We start from the raw sequence: 11,419 nt of genomic DNA, 5'->3' as shown, positions 1-11,419 counted from the left end.
TTTTTGAGGACAGGTAAGGAATTGTTAATTTGTCATATTTCTTAAAAAGGAGTTTGGTGTAATATTTTCCCCAGAGAGCGCAGGGAGCTTCAGTTGAATTAAAACTGAAAGTATTAATGTAAATTTTTATCATAACTACAGAAACACCAAGTAACTGATAAGGTATGGTGAGGTTGTCTGATGTTGACTGCTGTAAGTTATAGGTTTGATGAATGGTTTACAACCTAATTATATCTGTTTGTATTGTACTGCCTTGATATCCTGTCTACAGGATTTTTCAAAATTGTTTCCACCTGCCGTGATAAGCACCCCCTGTTAACTTTTACTAGGAAGGTGCCATATGCATGAAACAGACTCTGGTTACACATACTAGTCCCATCAACAACAAAAAAAATGAGGGGGGGGGGGGGGTTTTCACGACCCAGCATCAAATACTTTTCATGGTATATAGATGGGACTAGTATGCGTAACCAGAGTCAGTTAAGTGCATGTGACAGCTTCACAGTCAGAGTTATGCAGGGGGTACATATCACAGGAGATGGAAAACAAGGCCTGCCATGAAATGCACCCCACCTGCATAATTTTGTTCCTTTTTACCCCAGCATCAGGTAGGCCTACCTTTAACAGCATACATTTGGTACCAATATATGCATGAGTTTGACAGGTCTGACAACAGAACAGTCAATGGTGGATGGGGCATTTATTTATTGTATTTTATTTTATAAATTATTGATTATCTTATTGAATATCTTAAAAACAAGAGCATTTAATGGTGAGAAACACACAGAGGTTTTGACTTGTCTATCAGTTTATAGGCATAGGCATATAGACCACATTACATTTTCATTATAGGTGATATTCTGAATCAGAAGGCTATTGTTTCGACCTATAGGAGTAGTTTATATACAGGTAACCCAATTAAAAGCACCTCTGAACCTATGAATTGCAAGACAAACTAGGATTATATTTAGCCTTATGAAACGCCAAGTCAAATACATTCAATTTGCTCAAAAAATATATTTAATTCATTTTGTAATTATTGCTGGGGTATATTTTTTGCGTTCGCTATTATCCAATTTTGTGTTGGCAAGAACATCGGTTATTTTCACTCTTTAAAAGAGTTTAAACTGTAAGTAACCTATGCTCGTCTCGTCTATCTCCTTCATAAATAATTAAAATCGTAAAATGGTATTTTCCCTTGCGTTTGTTTGCGATATAAAGGCGAATAGCTTCACTTTCCGAACAACTCAAGTGGTTGTGCGCGCTCCCGCGAGGGGATGCATTTCCTGGCAGGGGTGCTTAATACAGCACAACACCAGTTCCCAGGTATAAAGTTTTCAATCATCAGATGTAAGTTTTTTTTACCAACACGACCTGACTACTGAGACCAATTTTTAACAACTGGATTGTATGTTACACTCTAAAGATCCATTATCAATTTTAATCTACAAACGATGTTTTTATCCAAGAGTTTGCTGAGTTTTTACATCCCTGTGAGGACGCAGAACCCAGGGGAAAACAACAGGAAACTACTTATGAAGACGGGAAACTGTTTGGTTTCATATTTTTCAGCAGAAAAATAATCAGCAGATTGATCAATAATGACAGTAATCAGTATTTGCAGTCCTGATATTAAAACTCACATACCTGAGTCAAGGTTTCCCCGTTCTGCTCTGCTGACTGTGAAATGGCGTTTCACAAAATACTTTCAATTTTAACTCCCCCCCCTTCTTTAAGTCACGTGTGTGCCTTATCTACAACTGCAAACTGGGTGTATGTCTGCGTGCCTCTAAATGTTTGAGAACATGGGAAAATGCCAAATATAAATAAATATTTCTAGGCTACATAACAGTTTATTTATTATTCTACAACTTCTGCGTCAGCGTGTCTTTCTGTCTCTCTCTTTTATGATACACTTTTCTTTAAGTTTTGTGTTTTAGTTTTAATCTGGTATAAAGTTTTCAGGGTTTTTTAACAACATGACCTGACTGCCGGCCAGCAGTGGACACATTTAGAGATATCAGGCTGAAAATCACAGGACTGAGCTGTTATAGGGAAACAAGTCAGCAAGTTGCTCTTATTTACTGAAAACATTTTAAATGCAGTCTCATTTTTCATAGTAATCTGACCTCTTTTCAACACCTTGGTTTTATGGTACACTCAATAAAAAGGGAGTTTGGTGTAGTATTTTCCCCAGAGAGCACAGCTTCAGTTGAATTAAAAGTGATAGTATTAATGTTGTTTTAACGCTTTATCATCACTACAGAAACACCAGGTGACTGATAAGGTTGTCAGATGTTGACTGCTGTAAGTTATTGGTTTGATGAATGGTTTACAGTACAACCTAATTATATCTGTTTGTATTGAAAATGCAGGACTCTGCTGCTGCTAATGATTATGATAATAGTAATAATAATAATAATAATAATAATAATAATAATAATAATAATAATAGATCAACACCTGTGCAATCTAATACAACAGCTCTGTCATTAATTCTGCTTTAAAGAAGCTTATACATTTTCAGTTTTTGATGACATTGTCAGAAAGGTGATAACTCTACTTTATGTTTATTCAGGTTGTAGTGGGTGGCGCATCATAATGAAAGGTATTCCTAATATTTTGCCACCTTCGTGCATGTTAATAGGAACATGATGTAGAGTTATCACATTTGAGATGCACTTACTATACTTTTCAGAGTAGTGAAGTACTCTATTATTTTATCTGACAGCTGTGGTAAATATGTTATACACCAAACAGGCCTGTCTTACATGAAAAGTCTAATTATTTGTTACTATTTCTTCTATATTTTTTCCTCATATTGGAAATTAGTTTCCACAGACACCTGTTTCCTTTTTGGGAAATAAAAAACTGTTCATCTTGTGCTTTTTCGGTGTTGTGTTCTACGACTGCTGGGAAAACCTAATACTGAAATATACAGTACCATAGCCTATACCTCTGGCTCTGGAGCTTTTAACCACATCTCATTGTCTTCCTCGATGGATGGAGTTTGCCAGCTCAGTTTGGAAGAATTTCACATTCAGCTCAATTTTGCAACACAAATATGCAAGAAATTGGTAAAAATGCATTGAGAGTATTACTATTGCTGCTATGTTTTTTTTTAAATAAATGATTATTAACAATTAAAATGAGATAAACTACAAACTAGGGGTGTGTATCAAGCATCTGGCGATACAATACGTATCACGATACAGGGGCAACGATACGATATATTGCGATATATTGCGATATTGTAGGAACAACGATATATTGAGTTTCTTTGAAAGAATGTAATTGTAAGAAAACTGTAGCACATAACACACAATGTTGTTACATGCTTAATATCAGCTTGCTGAAGAAACACAAGCATTTGCAGGATTTTTGGATAAACAAATGAAAAAAATAAGTTAAAGTAGTAGTAGTAAGTAGTATAAGTTAAAAATAACAGATTTCTTGACTCTGTTAAAAGGTTATCCCTTAACTGTAATAAGCAGGTTCAAATTTCTGAAGTTGAAAAAGAAAATGCAAAGTCCCTGCAACATCTGCTATTTATGTGCAGGCTGAAGAAATTAATATCTGCCTTTCAGTAAAAGTCTCAAATACTTACTACTAATTTGTAGTATTGCAGAGTACTTGACTCTGGCGTTGCAGAGTTTACACATCGCATGGCTCTTGTCGTAGTCGTAACTGCCTTCCTTTGTTTTGAAACCAAAATACGCCCAAACGTCAGCTTTAAAAGCTGCTGGAGCTGCTGTAAGGAGCGTACCTATATTCCCCGGGTCCTATGTTCCCCGGTCGCGGCTAACTCGGTTGCTAACTCGGTTGCTAGCTCAGCGGCTAACTCCGCTGGCACTCTCGCGGGATCTCATTGTTCCTTTGGCGCGGAGGACATAATGACTGCTGCCAACTAGCGGCCGGAGGTTTAATTGCAACACAAAAATTAACAAACGCTGTGAATATTTGCATGTTAATTGTTAATAAAAAAATCGATACAGTGCCATTGAATATCGATACGGTATCGTCAAATAAAATATCGTGATATTTAAGTGTATCGATATTTTCTTACACCCCTACTACAAACTGTGATATTTGAGAATGAATGAGTTCCCTTTCATGTATTCTTAAATGTACTTCTGTTTAGTTTTTAATAATACTGATACCAACCACAGACAATAATTGACCATATATTGAATACCCACACCTCTGCTGATCTAAAAACAACCATTTCATTTAAATAAGGCCATAAACAACCCAAGCCAGCTTCCAACAGTGCACTACTGCAGAGGAAAAAACCTGAAAAATTATGTTTTATTCAGATCAACAAGTGAAAGAAAACAAACAGCATTAAAACAATTTATCCTCATATAAAACATCACAACGCCAGAATATGAATATATTATCATTATATATTATTATTGTTAATTATTACGCCTGAATATGGGTCGCATTTTAATTCCTCTCCACCTCCCGCTCTGCATCTTCCCACTTACACGATGCATGATGTTTAATGGGGGTTAATGTTTGTGAGGGTTACCGAATGAGGGCGCGTTGAAAGGCTGTCCGAGCGTGCCACCTGACTTCATTCTTGACTCCGATTGGGGAGTTTCACTTCCTGTTGGCGGGGGTCAGAGGTCACACTGGGTCATCTCTGTCCTTTTCAGAAGGGATTAACAAGGCCTATCTGATCCTGGTTAATCCACACGCACCATCACCAGAGCATAAAGCTGCTACACACACACACACACACACACACACACACACACAAACACACAGTTGAGCAGTTCCATTTAATGTATAACAGTACATCATGTTTTATTTGGTCACATGTCCAGCAATCGGTTGGTCTACCACTTTGGTCGAGACTGAAATATCTTAGCAACAACCCCTTATGAGCCAAATCGCAGGCAAGAGATCCTCTCTTGGCTGATTCTAGATCGAGGTCGGTGACAAGAGGTGCCAGGGGGCCCTGTGACTTTTCAACTTCTCGCCAGAGCATCACAAGCTCGCACCTTCAGCGTCAACCTCCGAGTCCCTTCTCAAAAACACACTTGCACAGACAGGCGTTCACAATCTACAGCTTCTGTCATTTGTGACTTCTGGCATCTGTTGTGCCTGTTTGTCAGTGTTAAATGTTTTCAGTTGTTTTCATGTTCCTTATTCAACAAAGCACTTTATGAGTATTGTTTTAAAAGGTGCTCAATGTATTAAATTATTATTAACAGATTGGGTGGCCATTACATTTTGTACAGCTATTCCTGCTGACTTTGGTGACCCTCTGACCTTTCCTCTATCGCCACCATCAGGTTGATGTTTGTGATTTTCAGTAAAATGTCTCAACAACTATTGGATGGATTGCCATGAAATTTAGTAAAATACACTCACACTGAGGATAGTTTGTAATAACTTGGATGATACCTTTGACTTTTCCTGTTGTACCATCATTTCCTCATAATGTTAATTTGTCCATTACCTTGGTTTATGATTAAATCCAGGTAAACATTATACACATAAACATGTTAATGTGTTATGTATATATGTTAATAAAGATTTGATAGCATTTTATATCTTATCTTTTACATTTTATCTGCTATTTATTCTTTTATTCTTTCTTTTTTTAACCAACTTTACTGAGAGATGCCTTGAAAACTTTGTTATACATTGTGTAATGACAATAAAGATTATTCTGTTATATTTTTTTATATTTTGACATGTATTAAACTTTTAATGTATCAATTTTTTTAAGCATTTATCAAATGAATCCACCACATAACAATTAATGGATTAGTCAGCTCAAAGAAAATTAATTGACATATTTTTTTGTTCTTTTTTTTTTAAAACCTTTTCAAGAAAATTGAATTGAACGAAGCAGGAAGTTTATAGTTACAATCTACAAGACATAATTAGATTATCACTGTTTGGATAAAAAAATCTTTAGGTTAAAATCCAAAATACTTACTGCTCAAATGACCAACTCTTGAAAAAATGTTCAGAGATATACAAGGTTTTCAATCAGCAATGACAATATGACTAAACTGTTGCATCTGTTGAGATATTTACAGCTTGATGTAACTGTTGGTCTTGTGATTGTTATTTTCTTAATTTATTAATCATTTTAATTCATTTTCAAGCAGAAATACCAAAAATAATTTGATGGTGTGAGAAATTCTGACGTGAGAATTTTCTGCTTTTCTTGGTCATACATTTTAATAAACTGAACATCTTCATCGGACAAAACAAAACATCTCATCCATTTTTCCTTTGTTCACCAACATTTTATAATCCCAGCGATTAATCAAGAACCAAATCGACAGTTTGTGCTGTATAAATTAAGTTTATTGTCATTATTGTTATTCAGTGAAAATGTTTCTCCTTTTGGTTGTAGATGATTAGAAACTCTACTGAGGAGGGTTTTTTCTTTTCTTTCTATTCACAACTTTTTATTCACTGAGCACTTATTCACTGAGTTGTTTTTTTTTACAGTGGAGGTGTTACTGCTGTCGTCCTCGTGTCGTAATCCGCTCCAGGAGCTCGTTCAACACCTTAACAGAGCCACAGCCTCACTTGTTCACATGGCTTAACACTGACACAATTTACCAATCAAATCTCATTAAAACCAGTGCTCATGACATCTTCAGATTTGCTCAACAAGTGTTCATCCCCGGTGCCTTTTGTAATAATACTGTACAACAAAACTGCTGAGATTCTCACAGTTTGGTGTCAACCAGACATCACAATATCATACATAAGATGGACTTTCATACACTGTTTTGAACGATACTGAACATTTTTAGAGGTTTTATTATTATTTTGTACATGGAAAAACAGAATGTATGTGGAGTTTACTAAAGCTTATCTACAGAAAAGCTGTGTTCAAACCGCTATAAACCTATTTCTCTCTAGTGTAACTGACTGATAGATCGAAATTTTATTCATTAAAGTACAACACATGACTTTTCACCTATTATGTGTATATTCAGTGATGAATATTACAATTTTTGTTCCCATATTTTGGATGAATATGAATAAAAGGTTTTCAGCTTTACTAAAAGAGGTCATTAAAATCTAAAGAAAAGTGAACAATGGGTCAGGTTTAAATAACTGAGGTTGACTGGATGTGTTACATGATAAGGTATTTGGGCTGATGGCAACCTATTCAATGTTTCAAGTAAGAGGACAGGATTAAGATACTGTAGCTTCACAGGTCAAACTAGGAGATACGATACAAGTGGGATGCACTGACACATTTTCTTTTAGCCCTTCAGATTGGAGGTGATAAACTTAAATTCATGGTTGTCTGTCTCAAAGGAACTTTTTTGGGAAGTATGCTAATTCCATTTTTTAAAAATAATTTGTGGCAATTTGTAATACTTTTCAGGGAGTTACGCAAAATTTAGAGGCAGTTTTTACCACTAAGCTAATTGTCTGCAGGCTGTTACATAAAGAAAATGGAAAAAATGGGACTACTAGTTTACATCTGTTAACTCAAGGTACACAACTTCAAAATTATCGGTCAGATCATCATAAAATAGTTGTTCCTTTTAATGATCCCCAGATTATCTAGTGACGCCCCGACCTTTCATCTTGCATTACTTCCAGTCTTCTACTCAAACACTCTGACAAAGTGTCTTGAAATCTAAAAGCTGTATTTCCATAAAATCTGCTACCCACACCATTTTTTCTTTTTAATTTTTTTTTTTGGTTTATGTGACATTTCGTGAGCACATTCTTACTTCCCAGATGATGAACCCTTTTGACTTTCTGTTACATCAATGCATCCCAAAATAAATGCAGAAATTCAATTTAGTTTAGTAATTGTGCACACACACACACACACACACACACACACACACACACACACACACACACACACACACACACACAAACACACATAAATATATATCTATGTATGTGATTTGTCTCAATTGTCACTAATGACCGTCGACAGTCAGCCAAACAATGCGAGCTCGCAGACCAGTGTTCGGGGCAGTCTTGTCACCAAGAAAAGGCACGACTGGTGTAAAGCAGAAATATCGAGCCCTTAAATCTGGTCTCCGGAGCTGCACTGCACTGTGGGCTCAGATCGACCCAGTGCCGCCAGCAGAAAGAGCAGCCACAGTGCTCCATCACAACACTGGCTTCCCCTAAAATAGCACGTCCACCCATGGGTCTGGTCTTATTTCAACTGAAACCTAATTTCTTTGTTGTTCCAATCATTTTGTTTAGTAATTTCCTCCACTACTTTGTTCCACTGCATAATATCTCTACAATTACTGACTAAATTCTGTACAAGGATGAATCCTAATCATTTTGGTGACCCTTTGACCTTTTTTTTTTAGCACCTTCATCAGGCCAAAATCTCCCCCTTTACAGAAGAATTGTCCATATCTAATAAGCCCTTTGCTATAACATTTATTGAGCACATTTATGCTCTCCAGAGAAGGAATACTTTTGAGACAAATTTACAAATGACACAATCTTTAAGGAAAGGGAAAGTACCAAATACTGGAAGTGATAAAGTGGGCAGACAGTCCACCAGTATATTTCCTCAGCTGCTAAATAAACCATAGACATACAGTATATACTTGTATATGTATATGAAATAAACTAGCTGATACTCTCCTGCTGTGTAGAGCACTGAACAGTCTTTTTCTTCTCTGGAAGCTTTCACAACTAATTGCTTACTGACTCTACAGCACCACCTGGTGGCGGAATTTATACAAGGCTTAACTCACGAATGAACCAACTGCAATGCAAATCAAACCATTAAATGAATTAAATTACACAAACAACCTAAAGTGATCTCTGTCCTTACTTGTATGTTAAGCAAAAAACACTACATTGCTTGTTCTTCTAATTGTGTGTGGTGTACAGTAAATCAGAGGCAAGCAGACTGCAGTTTAATAATTTATTTGCACAAAAACAGGCAGATCCTATAAGCCCCTGGCTACATTCACTGTGGGAAAACCAGGTAAAGCAAAGGTAAAAGACAGAAGAGGAGGGGAGAAGAACAGCTGTGTGACAAAGACAGGTGATTTGGCTGTGGTAGTTATATTTGATTTCAATAATAATAATAAAAAATGTTACTTGTATTTTCAGAATTATAGTATGTTAAGATCAGTGGCTTTTTAAATGTCACAGAACAATCATCTAAGTTTGTATTTTTGGTGAGTAATTTAGTTCATTTAATGGTTTGATTTGCATTGTAGTTGTTTCCTTCGTGAGTGAAGTGTTGTATACATTTCGCCACCAGATGGTGCTGTAGAGTCAGTAAGGAAAATACAGTCTATGGTAAGGAACGAGTTGTGAAAGCGTCCACAAAAGCCAAATCATTTATCTTTGTCACAGCCCCCCTCCCGACAGTTAATGTAGCCTGTCGCTTACAAGATCTGGCTGTTTTTGTACATATACATATTTATTAAACTGCGGTCTGCTTGCCTCTGATTTACTGTACCACCACACACTATTAGTAGAACAAGCAATGTATGTCAAGTTTTTGGCTTAACATACAAGTAAGAACAAATATCACAGTAGGTTTTATTTAACCCTGTCAAAGAAAACATTAATTATGGGTTTCTTTGTGAGTACTTGAGTCAAATTAATGGTTTGATTTGCATTGCAGTTGGTTCATTCATGAGATAAGGCTTGTTTAAATTCCGCCACTAGGTGGTACTGTAGAGTCAGTAAGAAATGAGTTGAAATGAGCGTCCAGAGAAGAAGAAAAAGACTGTTCAATATTGTAGACAGAAGGAGAGTAGCAGCTAATTTATTTCATATACATATAAAAGTATATATGTCTATGGTTTATTTAGCAGCTGAGGAAACATACTGGTGGACTGTCTGTCCACTTTACCACTTCACGCGTTACTTCCGGTATTTGGTACTTTCCCTTTCCTTGAAGATTGTGTTATTTGTAAATTTGTTTTGGGACTGGTACATTTGTTTTCTAAAATGTAAATGTGTTTTGTCCCTGGTAAAAGTGTGTTTAGCCTCTGGTACGATACTTTAACATTTCCTGTCTGGAAAGTAATGTACCACTCTGGAGCTCCTGGTCATTAAACGGTGCCACAAACCTACAAGCTACAATGCGAATGCTGCTAGCACAACACTTCAGTTTTCAGGTTTGTTAAACCTGTATTTATATTTCACTAAACAAATATCTTTTTTGTCTGGCCTCAATATGTGACTAATTTGTTATTGTGCATTTCTGAAAACTCAGACACACAAGTTACTTCTTTTTCGACCATCTTTCAGTTCAAGCATTGGTCAGCTGCGATAAACTGCACCTACAAAGATCACTCACCCAGCTCCACTCAGTGCACCGTGGACATTTGCAAAAAGCTGTTGCAACATAAAACATACCTAAAAATGAATGAAGAGGGAATTAAAAGCTGTTTCACCCCCTGATAATGGGAACATGCCTTTATGTCGCAAAACCATCTGTATAATTTGGTTGTAATTACTGTTTAAACTGAGTGAATGTGAATCCGTAATCGGATACTCCAGCAGCTTAGTGTAGTTTCCATAAATTTAAGAAAATAATTATAAACATTGATGCAGCAGAGGCTGAGATCCTGACCCTTTAGTGCCTTGGATGAGTCAATCTTGATCTCAGATCTCTCTGGGTCCTACAATTCCCATGAAAGCATCTGTCACTACATCCTTCCTGCCCACATCTTTCAAACTCCATGCTCCGAGAAGCCTCCAAACCACCTTGAAATTACCTCAATAACTACTTCCAAGACATCATCAGTGCTACTCCTCCAATGCCAAAGAAGACATTATACAACTGTTTTCACATGCAGAGTAGTACTCCATTACAATGGAAAAATAGTTGTCATGTAGAATTGGTGGACTGCCCCTTTAAGAAGTCATTCTTGTATGTATGCAATCAATTTACCTTTCTTGGTATATTAACATTGTAATAGTTATCAGCTGGCTGTCAGGGTTCACCTGATCCAGTGTGTTTGTGTATTTACTGTTGAATACTGTTCATTTTTAAGCCTCAGTCTGAATTGTTAAAAGTATTTCACTGAAATTGTGACTAATATATTTTCTTATTAACCTGTTTCAGCTCTGTTTTATTATCCTCTTTTATCTTAACGCTTTCCTACATTACCAAGAATTCAGTTTTGGGAAAAATACAGCATGTTTTTGTTAAAGAAGGTGTCAAATATGACAATATTATTCAGACGATAATGTCAACATATCAGCAACTTTAAGACCAATTGTGTTCATAGTATTATTACACCAGCCTTTAAAATCCATTTCTGTTGTGTGTGTATGTGTGAGTGCATGTTTCCAACCAGTAACATACTCTTCAACTCTCCATGGTGCGTTCAGTATGTGGTTGCAGGTTAAGCAAAAGTCTGTCCTGCTAAAGCTCAAAGGTCCAAATGACAGAAGCAGTGTCCTCCTCCCT

This window comes from Scomber japonicus, chromosome 18 (genome assembly GCF_027409825.1).
Source record: "Scomber japonicus isolate fScoJap1 chromosome 18, fScoJap1.pri, whole genome shotgun sequence".
NCBI classification, from domain to species: domain Eukaryota; kingdom Metazoa; phylum Chordata; class Actinopteri; order Scombriformes; family Scombridae; genus Scomber; species Scomber japonicus.
This window is presented reverse-complemented; position numbering follows the sequence as displayed.